Genomic DNA, 16,836 nt, shown 5'->3' with positions numbered 1-16,836 from the left:
AGTCCTCAGCATACGACAGGCAAACACCACCCTCTCGCTGGCCCTCTACAGCCTACAGGCAGAAGTTATCAACACAGACATTATTTAAACATCACCCTCTCGCTGACTCTATATAAGCAAAGGGAATCAACTCGGACGTTAGGTAAACATAGGTAGAAATCAAATCTGGAATCCACTCGGACGTCATTCATGAGGGTTTGGGGATCAATCCGGACGCGGTCCTCAGAGAGAGGGGAGGCACCACAGCCCCGGACCCGTGCACGTCTTGTCCCTACGAGCCTGCTCTCTCAGATGAGTCCACAATTCCGCTCTCGGTTCCAAGTTTGCGCGCATTATAGAATTTGATAGGAAAGTTTTTTTTAATTGCTTATTTAACGACGCTGTATCAACTACGAGATTATTTACTGTCGATGGAATTGATGATGGCGAGATAGTATTTGGCAAAATGAGGTAGAGGATTCGCCATAGATTAACTGACATTCACTTTACGGTTGGGAAAAATCTCTGTAAAAACCCAATCAGGTAATCAGCCCAAGCGGGAATCGAACCCACTCCCGAGCGCACTCCGAATCGGCTGGTAAGCGTCTCAGCCGTCTGAGCTACGTCGGTGGCGATATGAAGTTCAAGGAATAATATAACACACTTGTTTTATTTGGTTATTTAACGACGCCGTATCAACTACTAGGTTATTTAGTGCTGATGGAATTGGTGATAGCGAGGTGGTATTTGGCGAAATGAGCTCGAGGATTCCCCACAGATTACCTGACATTCGTCTTACGGTTGGGGAAAATCTCGGACAAAACCAACCAACTAATCAGCCCAAGCTGGAATGGAACAGAGAATAGAAGAGAGCAATGGAAAACTAAAAAAATACCGAAAGTCTTCGTAAATATTTAAAAGTAAATACGAAACTGGTTATACAAGTATATGCAGTATTACAACTTATTTTATCACTAATGAATGAATGTAAGTTCTTGTTTGCTATAATTTTATGATAATCTGTAGCCTAAGCTTCTTCCGACCATGAAACTGAACAGAAGGTGATCAGTGAAGGGTGGGGAGGGGATGGATAAGGCGTGGTTTCCCTACTTGCATCCCTGTCCCTCACTTAATCCCAAATTTCGATAATCCGAACAGGTCCCTGTCCCGATTGGTTCGAACATTTCACTTGTTATTTTGCGAGCCATTTGATTTATATTTCATGTATTAAATTATTCAATTTAAAAACTATAGCGCTATAAATCAATAAATGTCAAGTACAGCATCACCAGGTTGTTTTAATATTCCCGCTGTTCACGTCTCAGTTCCTTGAGCGGCAGCGACGAGGCAATGATTCTCAGATTTAAAATATTATTTTGTTCTTCTATGTTAGGGTGGTTGCTATGACAATGACACGCACTTCCACATTCTTCAAGAAACGGGTGTTGCTGTGACGAACACGTATTTGGTCTTCAGCCCAGCCAATGCGCTTTCTATAATGGGTGACACGGAGATTTACGACTACTTGTCTGTCCAGCAACATGGCCCGTCCTAAAGAAAATTCTTTCCTAAAATTTCTGCTTCGTCAATTCTTCTTCCTATATAGGTCCTATTATGTTTTATGATTTTAATTTTTGTCCTGATATCTTCATTCCTTTCATTTTTTATTCTTCTGGCCACAATTTTACTGTTGCTCATAGGAAAATTCCATTAAAAATTAATACTATGAAAGCAATGGAAAGAAAGTTTGATATTCTGAACACAGCCTTTTTAGTGGAAGTTGAGAATGGATTTTTGCCTTTCCTCAGTCTGTTTTTTGTCGTGTTTTGTGTCGGTATGCCTATGTCGAGTTTTTCAGTTATGATAGGCCTAATTTTTAAAATATAATTTATTTTACTTATCACTTTAATAGGTGAAGATATTAAGTGCATTTCAGTTTTTAATTAATTTCTAATAAGTGTGTTAGGACCTACCCTATAAGTTTTTGTATTGTTATGTTGCAATGTGAAAATGAATCCCTTCAGTGACACAGTGTGTACATTAATTCAAACCTCGTTTAATCGTGTGAGCAGTATAGGAGATATCTATTGTTTCTAGACAGAACTCAACCAATTTTAGACATAAACTGTAAAAAAGGTAAACTCACAAGCTGGTAAATCATACGAACTTAATTTTAAAACTTCATGGTACTGCAAGCATCAGTGAGTGGTTGTGTGGGAGCCACTACATTGAAATACTATTTTGTTAGTCATGCCTACTACTTGGAGTTAAAAAAAAATGTGTGGAATGAAACTGGATTCAGTGATTTTCTAAAATAATGTTAGTCGTGCTCTACAAAAACATGAAAATTCGGCGGAACATTTAAAGTGCGTGCTGCAGTTCAAAAATTTACAGAAAAATATGAACACTATTGGGAATAACCTGAAAGAAAATGCTAGGCTATTTTTAGTGCAATATATTGAAAATGTTAGTTTAAACAGACATGTTATGCGGTCAGTCAGCGCCACTGCTTTGTATTTAAGCAAGCAGGAATTATCATTTCGGGGCCATGACGAAAGCACTTCTTCGCTTAATGTGGAAATTTCAGATGGCCTACTGCGCTATGCTAGAATTTTGAACGTAGCAAAAAGTAGAAGTGAATTCTCAGGGAGAAAGTACAGACTGCGGCTACAGTGGAAAAAGTGATGTAGAACATGATCGTAATTACAAGATATTGTTCTTTGAGATCATTGACAACATCACCATGCAGATCGATAAAAGATTTGGGGATTTAGAAAAACTTCGTTTCGTCAGCCTTGCTGATACTTCCAAATTTGACAATTACCTATAGTAGAAATTTCCCACATGATCCGTTTTTTTCACTATATGCTAGCTATTTCAACATATTAAAAAAGGCGCAGGTTCCAAAAAGTGAACTTGAGTTTTATCCCAGAACAGTGAATATAGGAATATACCAGTTAAGAAAGTGCTAGACTTCTTCGTGACACAAAGATGTATTTGGAGAAGTGTATAAGTTATATTCCCTCATTTCAATACTACCGTCGTACTAGCGTATCGGTCGAGAGGAACTTCTCGTGTTTAAAACGAATAAAAACAAAACAAAGAAACTCAATGTCACAGTAGAGACTGTCAGCGTTAGGGAATATTTCGCTCCAAAAAGATATGTTGGACAAGATGATGGAATCACAGCCCCTCCATGAGAACGTTATTGGCAGGTTCGCAACCCCGAAGGAATGGAGAATCAACTTAGTGTACAAGATAGGTAAGCAATAAGCATATGAAGAGTCCACTGCAAGAATGATGGATGTTACTTTCTTGTCGAAAATGAACCAAGACTGTCAATGTATAGCTTAAGACATACAGAATATACATAGAGAGTTATATGGCATTAACATTGATAGTCATTGTCCAGTAATGATCGGAAAATCACAGTTAAGCTTTGAGCGCTAAGCATTTAAAACTTTCAATTGTTTCTCCTGAAGAATGTATTCCAAATGACATCCATCATTCTTGCAGTGGACTCTCCATATCTTAATTTATATGTACCGGTAAGTGCATTGATAACTGGCAGAAATAAATGCAATGAAATCACTTTCACGATTGAATATCATGGGAATTTATGGGAGGGAATTACTTTAGTTACATAGAGTTCCGATTATCAATACAACTAGCCTACATGGGCTTTGAAAACTTTGCAACAATTTTGTGCTTCACCTACTTTTTCAGGTACGAGCCGCTACTGCTGTATACACCCCATAATAATAATTAAGCTTTGTAATTCAGCTACCTATAAACTGGAATGAGGTTGTCTGATACAAAGTATATGTGACGTCACAGAGCAGGTACAGGAGTTAAGTTTTGCAGCTTAACAAGTATTTGTACTGTATATCGCGAACTTGAAGCCACGGTTCCATTGGTTCACTTCGCGCTGTGTGATATCTTATTCAACCGAAATGAGAAGCCAGGTTTTATGATACTTGGTTTATTTTCAATCCTGTATAGCCGGTTCTGAAATGTACAATTCCCTTAGACTGAACTACGTGTCAGCTAGGTAATCAGTCAGGGTTTGAACCCAAGACTTGAGACGTGAAGCCTACTGGTCAGTTATTACAACTTCGACGACAGCTAAACGAAAGAGGGTGAGTGGCTGAAAACCCTCAGTTTTATTCAATTCTTCCAGGCTTGGGTCACGTGTCAATTCTGGTGTCAAACTTACATGGTCTGACAGAATAATGTTGCATATTGACAGTCATGGCCCTGTGATGGGGTGTCATCCTATACTGTATGAGTCCAGCTAGGGTGAACTGTGACTCGTACCCTTGTGAGGCGATAAGACGCACGACTTAAAGTCATGAGTTATTTTCTTAGCGATAAATCCCAGACTATATGTCTGGCCAGAATGATTCTTATTCGTGTATTATAATGATATTAATATTAAATTATTAGAACCCTAAGTTTTGGGCCTCTGGGGCTCGTAGCTTGACCACCGGGGTCGGGATACATAACTCAGGTATGTTGGTATACAAAATAGTTACGCATTCTCTCCTCTCTTCGTCTAGAACAGCGGTGACCAAAGTGGGTGTCGTGATTACATCTTGTAATCATAGACATTCAAACGGGTACGAGGAGTTTACTGTACATTGCTGTGTGTTTCATTCATGTACTGAAGGCAAGCAGTAGCAGTATCATGTCGCTCTACAAACTCTATCTCTACAAGCAGTAAGAGGTTGTATCGTAAAGAATGAAGAACTTTTTTCTTGTTCTTTCGGACAAAATGTAATATTATGTTTACTTTGCTCAACGGTTCAATTAGGAGTATATAGAAACATCAATTGCCACGCTTAATAATGTATTATTATTATTATTATTATTATTATTATTATTATTATTATTACTGACCACTAAGTATGTGTTTCTATAATTCTTACGTACGTGCATGAATATTGATATTTTTAGATCTTCTCCCTAGAAGGGTAAAAATATTAGGTTTTATCTCAATTTTAATCTTCTTAATCTTTAGATGAGGGTAACAGTTACAACTCTAAAAATTTCCTACTAGGACATAAATGCACATATAACAGTTTTAAAGTTATGGTATTTAGTCTTTTTTTCAATTGGAAAGTGTTATATTTTACGTTGTAACAGTTTTCCATTCTCAACTGTTGCTAAAAGCAATGTTCCATTTTGACTTGTGACACTTTCGTACTGAAAATATCCATGCTTCGAGTTTAAATTTTGCACACCTTGCAGTACTTACAATAATGGTAGCATAATGCTGCCTGCATTGTTTAAAAACAATGTTGTTATTAATTTTGTCTTCACCATCGAAGTAGTATTGAAATATTAATCATCGTGCATGTTCTTACAGATCAGTATTTAATTCACTTTAATCCTTCATATTTTATATCCTTAAGAAAAATCAATGTTGTGTATATACTGCATATAAGAATGGTACAGAAACAGAGAAATTAAACCTGCAAGAAAGTTATAATCTTAATATATAAAATTGAATGTGGGTATGTATGTATGTATGTATGTATGTATGTATGTGTGTGTATGTTCTCTATACAAATCTACACGCTTTGACCGATATGTGCCAAAGTTTGCACATTTAACCTTCATAACCAGGAGAAGAACATAGGCTACATGAAAATTGTGCAAATGGAAGTTAAATTAATTAAATATATAAAAAATAAAAATAAATAGATCAAATATTCATGTATTATATTAAAATGCAAAATCTTCTACAGTCAATTGTTCTTTATTATTGTCTCTTGTATTCAACATAGACTTTCACGAGGCCTTGGAAATTTTTACACGAAATTAAATTACATTGTTGTTACACATCACGAAGGCTAAAACTAAATAATTCATGCAATAAGTATCTTTACGCAGTCCAGGACCGTATTATGAAATTCCTCAATGCAGTTTTGTAGATAGTGAGCAGACTGTTTTATCCAATTGAATTCTAGAATTCTTTCAAACTACAAGGATTGCTACCACATAATTTACTTAATATTGAATAGCCATAGTAGACCTACTATTGCGAAATATTGATTCACCAAAATTATGCACTAACAAGAATTTGTGTCAAAAACTCATGCAAAACGTAATATGAGTGGCAATATTAACTGGAAAAGCGAAAGAAGATGATGTTTTTATCCCACGTATTGCTATTATAGCCATTCGATTTTAAGCAATTATTATAAGTTATAGTAATATTTGTGATAATATTACAATATTATAATATTGCAATAATAATATAGAGCCTATTTTACTGTAACTGTTAATCCGTCTCTTATTAATAAGTTATGGTCACTAATGACTTGGCCGTTAATAGAAAAATATGATTTTCTGTTGTGGTAGTGTTCTACATTGCCTTCTCCAGGAGAGTGAATTCTGATGAGTATAGTCTCCATTACTGCAAAACACCCTGAAATCCATGTATTTGATAGAATCCGTCCGTTACAGATTGTAGTTTGGCCTTGAAGGAAATTAAATATATTGTGGGCAGAAAGGCTTAATAATGCATAATGCCATGGTACGATAAATGTTATCATCAATCACAATGTTAAATATCTTAAATATCCCTGTAGCATAAGGTCTTAAAGTTGTTAAAACCCTATTCATAGGTGAGATGGAATTATTTCGATTAGTCAGTTTCTTTGGATATTAGTGGCACTTTCTTTAATATTCGTCACTAGGGAGGAGAAAACATAAATAAATATGGTTCGTTTTGGTTTTATATAGTTCCCTTGCCGAGGTCTCCGATAAGTCTAACAAACAGTTTATTTAGATATAGACCAACATTTAAAACCTGGGCAACGCCGGGTAATTTAAGTTAGTAGAGATATAAAGGAAAGAAACATCAAGGGCTACAAAGACTAAAGATATTGAATCAGCAAAACAGGCTCCAAGCAAAGTTTTGTGCTACTCTGATCTTCAGGTAGTAGGCTACTTATTTCATCTTGTGGTGAGTGTTCATCTTTATACTATAAAAGAAAACTGTCCTGTTACAATCTCACAATATATGAATATGACCGGCTCTGTGGTGTAGGGGTCAGCATGCTGGTCTCTTACGCAGAGGGCCCGGGTTCGATTCCTGGTCGGGTTGAATTTCCTGGTTGAGGTTTTTCAGGGTTTTCCCTCAAACGTAAGCCAAATGCCAGGAAATTCGGGCCACAATGTCTTTGAAAATCACCGGCCTCATTCATCACCTAAATCGTATTCATAACAAATCAGTAATACATATACAGTCGCCATCTAGTTCACAACAATAGAACTAGTCTCAACAATAGTACACAGGCCTTCGGATTTCACCCAGAAGATTAACCCGTGATGTCACCAAAGATGTTAAAGCAAGTATAAATAACAGCGGGGGGGGGGGGATTTATATATATATATAATATATATATATATATATATGAATGACATCACAGACAGCCAGGGCCATTGTTATTTTTGATATAAGGGCTTGGCCAAAAGAGGTTCAAATCAGATTGACACATGTCTCTATAAATTTCTTACTTCTTTGCCCAACACAGTAAAAAACCAGGTAATTTTATTTTTAGACAATTGTGGTGGACAAAACAAGAACAAATCCATTGCCTCATTGCTTTTGTACTGCGTAACTAACCTGAGTCATATAATGTCATAACTAGGGAAAGGAATTTCATGCACTTGCATATTTGTTCTCTATTGTTGTGTGAATATGCTGAAAGATTATCTACATGAATCACAAATTTCCGAATACAATGATATTACTTTTATTGTGCATAAAAGTGCATATTTTGCCTTTATTTATAAAACATCATATTTTAATATTTATGCAGGGAAACTGCATATTATGTATGTTTATTAGTCTTTCCCTCCTTTTTAAAAGTGTGTAACCTCGTAAACACGACTAATTTATGTTTATGAATTTTGAATGTAACGATGACGCCCTCATAGAGAGCCTCTCAAGTTAGCAATTGGTATTCCTTTACTGCAGTCTTTAGCAGATTTCGATAGAACAATGTCCAGTTTAACATCAGTTCTAGGAAATGTAGGAGATAAAGTAAACGAGAAAACAGCAAATATTCTTTCCAAAAACCCTGGTTATTATCAACTTAAAGAAATTCAAGATATTCTTGAAGGAAAAACACCCCAAAAACCAAGAAAATTTTCTATAGAACAGCTCCCAGCTTTTGTGCAAGTCCCTCTTACTTCTTGTGACGTAGAACGAAGTTTTTCACGCTACAAAGCTATACTGAGAGACAACAGGCGAAGAATGACAACAGAAAACATACGTCACTGCTTAGTTGTGAACTGTAACAGCATAAATGGAGCATTCAGCAGTGAGACAACCACTTCAAAATCCATAGACTAAACGTAAGTTACCTATACCGGTACCTTATTATTCTGTTAAAATAATCTCAGACTGATAATACATATTTTGTAGCATATTTATCTATTTTTACGGCATAAATGCATACATATTCTTCATGTTTTCAGGGCATGAACTTCCTTTCCGTGGTCATAGCACAGAAATTTTTAATCAGGGCATACCCAGAATGAGATTGACTCTGTGCATTCTACTATTGAACCTGGGGGTGGGAAGAGTTCTTAAAGGAGGACCTATTATACTGCCAACGCAATAGGTACCAGTACTGAAATTGGTCAAGAGAAAAGTCAATATGTACAAAGTCAATGAACTAGATATACTGATACCAGACATCTTAGAAAATAGAGCTACATTTGACTAACAAATAAACATATGCTTTTTCTCACTACAAGATACAATTTATTTATTATTATTGTTGTTGTAGTCATCCTGGTTGGTGTAATTTATTTCTTTTTATTGTTGTAATAATCCTGATACCAACCAGTCTCATTTTGTTTCTAAATCTATATTTGGCATATTTTTCCATTGTATTATCTGAACTTATTACATAGTCATATAAGGAAAAACCTGTTGCAAATAATAAAATATTATGTAATACAGTTATATCTGAGAAGAACACATTAAACAACCAGAGGACATAATACATCTACATATGCCGAACACGTAACTAACGCCAACCACACATACAATAACATAAATACAGACTTGGAAATCCTACACATACAACCCAAAAACCAAAACCTCAACACACTAGAACAATATGAAATATACAGACACACTAAAACACACCCTAATCAAATTCTCAACACACAGATCAATTTCAGAACACACACACTATTTAACACAACTCTTCATCACATGAACGCACCCACACAACAGGCAGCGAAGTTGAGATAATGTCGAGATCTAGTAGGCTCTGAGGATGGTGTCAAGTAACACCGAAACAGCTGTAAGCCACACATGCTTACATAATTAACACTAGTAAAATCGTCATTTAATCAATTATCAATAATATCTATTAAAAAGATATTGTAGACCTAGATGTGAAATACTTTTTGTGGAATGACCAATGAGTATTATAATTATTCTTATTAAATTTATAATATCAAATTCTGTATATTTTCAGAAACCTAATCTTGAACATCATACTTCATGTACCGGGACTTCTCATGAAATACCAGATAACAGTGACCGGATATTGACTTCTGATGAATATACTCAGGTATGACCAACATTTTACAATGTGACTCAATTGAAGTTCTTAAAATGTTGGCTAATGTTGTATTAAGTTGTGTAATTAGAATATTAAAATTACCAACGTAATTCCAAATATGAAATAAAAATGTCATGAAAATGATGTTCTTTGCCATTATACAGAAAGGCATGTTAAATATTTGTCCATTGTAAAATTCTTGCAAATCCAGTTTTCTTCCATTGCAGTATTTTCTCTCTTTGCTGTAATCCTTCCCCGAGATGAATGATAAGAAAGATGATGGTTTGTTTTCAGCCTGCCCAAAAATATATATAGACTGCTAAAATTTCTCTCATTTCAATTCCTTAGGATTTGTAAGAGGCTTCTCAAAATACACGCACGCACGCACGCACGCACACACACACACACACACGTGTTCTGCCCAAAGGCAGGCCTTTCACTGCAAACCCAGCATTCTCAAATCTTTCCTATTCTCTGCCTTCTACTTAGTCTCTGCACATGATCCTTATACAGTGACACCTCATATATTATTAAACTGACCTTTGAAATGACCTTAAAATTCAAAATATATCAATCAAAGTAAATTCATTATTAATATTTGAGGAGAAAAATTCGCTCCGGTGTTGGGGATCGAACTCGGGTCCTTGGTTCTACGTACCAAGTTCTCTGACCACTCAGCTATGCTGAATTCAATCCACAGCACAGGATCGAATTCTCCTCCTTCAGTGTTTCCCTTTATGGCCTGACTCCAAGTTAGGCATATAAGTTGACGTGCTCTGACCACTGAGCTATGCCGAATTCAATCCACAGCACCGGATCGAATTCTCTTCCCTCAATGTTTCCCTTTATGGCCTGACTCCAAGTTAGGCATATACGTTGAAGTATAGACCCAATGTCAACTGCCATTATACTAGGACTGCTGAGTGACTTATATCGTCGTTGTTTCTACAATAGCTCCTATGTGCAAAATACACAATTTTTCAGTAGGGGGAAAAACGCATTTATTCATCATCGTAGATAGGGGGTTGTGAATTCTTACATTTTCGAAAGGAAGAAATATAATTACATATAGGAGATTTTATTACTTGCTGTATCACTAGAAAAAAACCTGAAAATCGATAAATATGTCACATAGGAGTTATTGCAGGAACAAAGACGACATGTAGCTACACACAGGATTGCCAGGTGATGAGTGATATTACGGTAACATGGTACTGAAGTTATCTTTTTCTACCAAAGATTATAATAAATTCTTACGCTACGAAATATGCAATTTGTATCAAAACTTTATTTTTCACTAAGTAAACTCAACCTTAAACCAACAATTCTCTTTAAACCTCAAAACCTTTGATTAAACCAGTTTCATAATGTTGAAAAATTAGACAAGCTAAATGTACAAAATTGTGTTTGTTTTTGAGCAACATTAAACTGACACTGAGAATTTATTTTAACAATAACAATAAAATTAAAATTCAGTCATTCAACATTATTCATCTCATATCTATATATAATCAGCTCATGATCTTTGTTATTCTATCAGAATAAATCACAATCTTAACTAATCATTACAGCACGCAGACTGACGATGTGGATTCGTTTCAGCCTAGCAAAATCTTTAAGTGCCACGGCCAATCTTCAAAGGGAAAGGAAAACATCTTTTAGAATTTAAATAATTTCACCAAAATCCCACAATATACACAAAAGAAAAACTCGGTGGGCTATAATTTAATTAGTTTTAGAGAAAAACCCAAGTACAGTGGCCAGTTTACCTTCACATCATGGGTTGAGATATAGGCCTATGGTTCCCAAACATGGACACAAAGCCTTTCCGGTCTGAGCTGATGGCTCCAGCTCTAGTCAGCTACTGTACAGACTGACTCAGTCTGCACCATCGAACTGGCGGCCAAAGGGCCATCGACGCATGCGCGTAGAAAGAAGAAAACATATAAGAATTTACCACATCGAAAATCCTTTTCTGAATGCACATGCTCTAAAATTATAAATAAACAGCACTCATACATGTCATTACATCCTGCCGGATTACAAAGACAAATCATTCATACACATACCATTACAATATCAATATTTACAAAGCAGGGATGCTTGGATTGTTTTTTTTTTTTTAATGGCAGGTCTGCAGTTCTTAGCTAATCATGTACAACAGATGGTGAGGGATAAAGATTTTTGTTTGTCATATAATTCAACGTTTTAGTAGTTACATGAAATTCTGTCCCAACCTTGTATGCATTGAAAGTAAATATGTCGGTTGCTACATTAACCATTGTACTGTATCGTTTGCTACCCATTGCTTGTACTCCCACTCCCCTTTGCACTGCATATGTCTCGACATTGTGAATTTTTTCTCTTCATTCAATTGCACTTCGGAATTTTTTCAATTTAACTTGTCGACTATTGATTGTTTCTCAATTGGAATTGTAGCCTGGTTCGTTACGAATCGTTTACACAATTGAGGAGCGTTTTTGCTAAACTCGATAGATGCAAAATTTTGCGAAAATGAGTTATATATCACAATCATATGGTGTTTAGCTTCTGTATCACCCATGCAGTTAGATTTTGCACAACTCGGTTCATACCGTGCGTAGAGGATGATTAGAAATATCTCCTTCCCACAACATAAACTGTGTATACAATAAAACTCGTTTTCTGAGAAAAGTAGTTTTGTGCATCGATTGAGTTTAGCAAAAATGCATCTCAATTGTGAATGTTCTATCGCTTTGCATTCTCGAGTTACACTGCCAAGGCTACTATGGGACCTGCCAATTCGTGCCTAAACTTCCCCTTTACCGCAGTGAAGATAGATAATGTCACTCACTCCAACTCAATGATATGTTGGATACATTTATCCTTCTGTCGGTCTCCATTTACTTTATTGGAATGTGTCGTGTAGTTTAGAAATTATATGCACGACAAAACTGGCCTGAAAATGTATCGACCAAATTTCTATATTACCTAGTGTTGAACAGAACTCATACACGTTAAAAGAAATAAGAATTGCTTTACTATAAATTTTCTGGCTTAAACATATAGGAGATCTGAAAGTAGGCTCTATTAATATCCTTCCAACCTGTTACTGACCAAAAGAAACACAGGGAACAGATATTCATTTCAATATCATTAAATGATACAGTGAGTCTACTAGAGCTTAATATTCACAGAGTGAACCGTAAGTATTATCATTAATTTCAGGGAGTTGTTTGAGGTATTTCAAACAAAGCAGTTTAATACAATTTTGCTCGTTTTTGCTTCCTTTTGGAGATAAAAATTGTTTTATATGAAACATTTCATAGCATGTTTTGGGAAAGGCACTGATTTAATTCCCAGTATGCTCAGTCAATTTAAGAGGGCAATGAATTATGATAATGAATGATTGAAAGAATTTTAGTTTTGTTCTTTAAATGTGCAGAAATTGAATCTGGATATATGTAAGATTCTTGTTGTTGTATTCTAATGCCAGGCGTTTGACAATAAAGTCATTTGACCTCTTGCACTCCAATATTTTTCAAAGATATTATCATGGTCAGCCACTGAAGCACAGATTTTGAGGTGTTCCGAATCCATTTCTTGGCTTGAGTTGCACAATGGGCAGTTAGTGGACTGATATATTCCAATTCTATGCAGGTGTTTGGCCAAACAATCATGGCCTGTTGCCAATCTAAATGCAGCTACAGACGATTTTCGTGGTAAATCGGGAATTAACTGTGGATTATGATGCACAGAGATCCATTTTTTTCCCTTGAGATTGTGTTATCAAATTTTGTTTGTTGAAGTCTAAGTATGTAGATGTAATAAATCTTTTCACAAAGTAATATTTAGATTTAGTAACAGGTCTGTAAATAGCAGTGCTGCCCTTCTTTGCTAAAGCATCCGCATTCTCGTTTTCCAGGATTCCACAATGGGATGGTATCCATTGGAATACAGTTCTTTTATTGAGTGATATTAATTGAGAGAGGATTTTAGTTATTTCTGCTGTTTGAGATGAAGGTGTGTGTTTAGAGATTATTGATAGAATAGCTGCTTTGGAGTCTGACAATATAACTACATTCTTAAATTTATTGATGTGGCATAGAAGATTCCTGAGACCTTCACTTATTGCAATGATTTCTCCACCAAAACTTGTTGTTCCATACCCAAGAGAACTATAAAATGAGAAGAGACAGCACGTAACACCTGCACCGGCACCTTGTTCTCTGGAGATCAAGGATCCATTGGTGTATAAATGAAGCCAGTTTTATGGAGGGTACCTAATATTAAGTGTCTCTAAAGACAATTGCTTCATTATTTCAGTGTTCACTTCTGATTTCAGTATTTCTTCTGTTAAATTTAGATTATATTCTATATTTAATAGAGTTAAAGAGTTTGGTTTAATTTGTAAGTTTTCTTTTAAATTCGGGATATTGATTTTCTGTTTTAATTCTTGAACAATGGATATGAAACTTTCTTGAGTTTTCAATCTACAGAGAGGACTGTATGAATGCCAATTGTTTCCTGGTAATCTGATAAGTTTTTCATATTGAACTAGTGCTTTTTCTTCTATTGTCATTTTGACGCTGTTAATATTAGTGAGAAATCTTATAGAATCTATTGGAGGTGTTTTGATTCCACCAGTAATGAGCCTGAGAGCCTGGTTTTGAACATATTCTACTTCGTTTATGGAAGTTGAAGTAATTAAAATTTCTCCGCAGTATGTCAGCACTGGCTGTATAAACATTTTGTATGTAGTGTTCAAAGTATTCCTAGAGCATCCCCATTTCTATCCTGCTAGATTGTAAAATTCTTTTGCAGAACGAGAACGAGAAATTAATGACATTACTTACGGTTCACTCTGTATAAGGAAAAATACAGAAAATTGATTTAAAAAAGCAATGGAATATATGAGCATTGCGTATAGTAGGGTGAACTCAACAAAGAATCACGATTTCAAGTTTGCTCCTAATACAAAGTATCCACAACGCCTCATACTCTTTCCAGCATAATTATTACTGGTTTCTTTTTTTATTCATAGCTGCCGAGTGGTGCATTGCAGTTATCTGATTCAAAGTAGGATCTCCTACAAGATATTCTGCACAACAGTCTTGCTAAGGAAAACAAGGAGATTCTAAGATTGAGAAAAGTACCGGTATTGAAAGTAAGTACCGGTAATACTTTAGTATACATAAGTTACATAAATCAAAATGTATGTTGCTGACAGACTTTTTATAATTGTTATAACACTGGATCTTCATATGATAAACATTTATTGAAATCAATTTTTAAACACATACTTCTTTACTTTGTAGAGAAGATATATTCATATCAGCTTTGGGACTGTAAGCTTTCCATTAAGAACTTTATTTTATTCCACTTCCACAAGGAAATAAGTATGTGTTATTATTATCTGCTTTATACCCACCTTCCTTTTAGTACACAATAATAAATTGACACACATATCAGTAGAGCAGGATTTTATGTAATATGAAAATGAGAAATATGTACATAAATATGTGGCTAAAAATGGTAAAATATGTAGATAAATATGTAATAAATAAAAAAATATGTAATTTAAAAATTAAACTTTATTAGATGTATTTTTGCACACTAATGAAAAATTACAGGTGCACATGTGGTCCAACGTCAATTAATTATTGTTTGGTGGCGCAATTAATAATTAAATATTTTTCCATATTTTCTGCTGTCATTGATCGTCTCGTCAGTGGCAACCCATAAGTAGGAATCATCAAGTTCAGCACTAATTGTTTCCATTGTGTCAGAGTAGCAGGAGTTCAAATAATTTTTATGGAGCGTTGATTCATGCGAAATATTGAAGTTGTAGTATTTGCGTAGGAAAGCTTGAAACTTTTGAACTCCAAGTTTATACCATGGCATGTTTGCAGCAACCATTGCCATGCACAAATTTTTATTAAATTCACTGGTACAAGACGAAGAATGTTTCAGCACCACTTGTATAAGAAGAACTTCTTTCTTTTCGACGGAGCACGACTTTTATTTCTCATGTGAAGTTCAGTTTCTAAATGCTGGTCTAATTGTGACTTCATGGAGTACCCAATGCGTGTCACAAACTTTCCACAGCACGATTTTATCATCGTAGTAAAGGAATCGTCAATTGAAATCCAGTCTTTAAGCTTGGATGCGAATAGCAGTAGACTAGCTATTTGTATCACCTGAGGTCAAAATAAGCTTCTTAAGAAAACAGAAAAAACTATTGTTTTCTTTTAGAGCAATCTGATTGACGATGTTTGTGCGAAATGGTCATATCCACAGGGTAACTTTCACTTTTTCCTTCATCGCGTTAGCAGTACAATGACCCACCCTTCGCAGTGGTATTTGTTCCTACTTTACCGTTACTTCTTAAGGGATATACACACTATTAGCATTGCAAACAGATGTCCATTTTTTCACAGAATACATTATTATTTTCAATTATTAAATTATATTTACGCACTAGACACGAAGAAATAAGCTTTATAAACAATTTTAAAACTAAATAATTGATTAGATTGCGATCTTATTCGTGTTAATTGTGTAAGCATGTGCGGCTTACAGCTGTTTCGGTGCTTCTTCACACCATCCTCAGAGCCTACTAGATCTTGGCGTCATCTTGAACTTCGCTGCCTGTTGTGTGGGTGCGTTCGATAAGTGAAAATTGTTGAAATGTGGTGTCAAATAGTGTGTGTGTTCTGAAATTGATCTGTGTGTTGAGAATTTGATCTGGCTGTGTTTTAGTGTGTCTGTATATTTCATATTGTTCTAGTGTGTTGAGTTTTTATCAAGACAATTTTAAAATGTATAACTTAAGAATTAAGTAGAGGGAAAATTGGTGAAAAAAATGTGTATTCTTTCAAAATATGTAAAATATTCCAAAATATTTATTATGCACCAAAATGTTAAAAATAAGTAACTTAAACCTTTGGAATAATTATCCCTTTGATATGATTCGCCGACATTTTAGCTTTCCTTATAGCTACATATATAGGAACAAAATATGTAATTACATAAAATCCGGGCTCTACATAACAGTGATGAAGCTAAGGTATAAATACTGGGTACCTAAGCTGAAAAAATTTGCTTTCTTTATATATTTTTATAAAGCAGAAGATTCTCGGATTTTCTATCATTTGTTTTTGTGACAGACCCCTCAAGAAGATGAGGTCCACTCATTTTCACCCCAGAAGAGAATACAGATATATCGTTGTTGTTCCTGCAATAACTCCTATGTGCAAAATATAAAAGTTTTCAGTAGGAA

At 35.2% G+C, this 16,836-nt stretch overlaps 1 protein-coding gene across 7 annotated transcripts in view; it reads left to right on the top strand.

The window, feature by feature from the left end:
- Positions 1-3,206: 3,206 nt before the first annotated feature.
- The window catches only part of LOC138696338 (CD2 antigen cytoplasmic tail-binding protein 2 homolog), a 155,381-nt gene continuing 141,751 nt past the window's right edge, over positions 3,207-16,836 (top strand). For 6 of the 7 annotated variants that reach the window (XR_011331342.1, XM_069821145.1, XM_069821148.1 and 3 more), the window contains exons 1-3: positions 8,567-8,618; positions 9,489-9,584; positions 14,599-14,721. The gene's annotated coding sequence lies outside the window, so the exon portion shown is untranslated. Of the gene's footprint in view, positions 3,242-8,566; positions 8,619-9,488; positions 9,585-14,598; positions 14,722-16,836 lie in introns of those variants that run through there. The other variant, XM_069821146.1, reaches the window with a different exon arrangement.

This window comes from Periplaneta americana, chromosome 3 (assembly GCF_040183065.1).
Source record: "Periplaneta americana isolate PAMFEO1 chromosome 3, P.americana_PAMFEO1_priV1, whole genome shotgun sequence".
NCBI classification, from domain to species: Eukaryota; Metazoa; Arthropoda; class Insecta; order Blattodea; family Blattidae; genus Periplaneta; species Periplaneta americana.
This window is presented reverse-complemented; position numbering and strand designations above follow the sequence as displayed.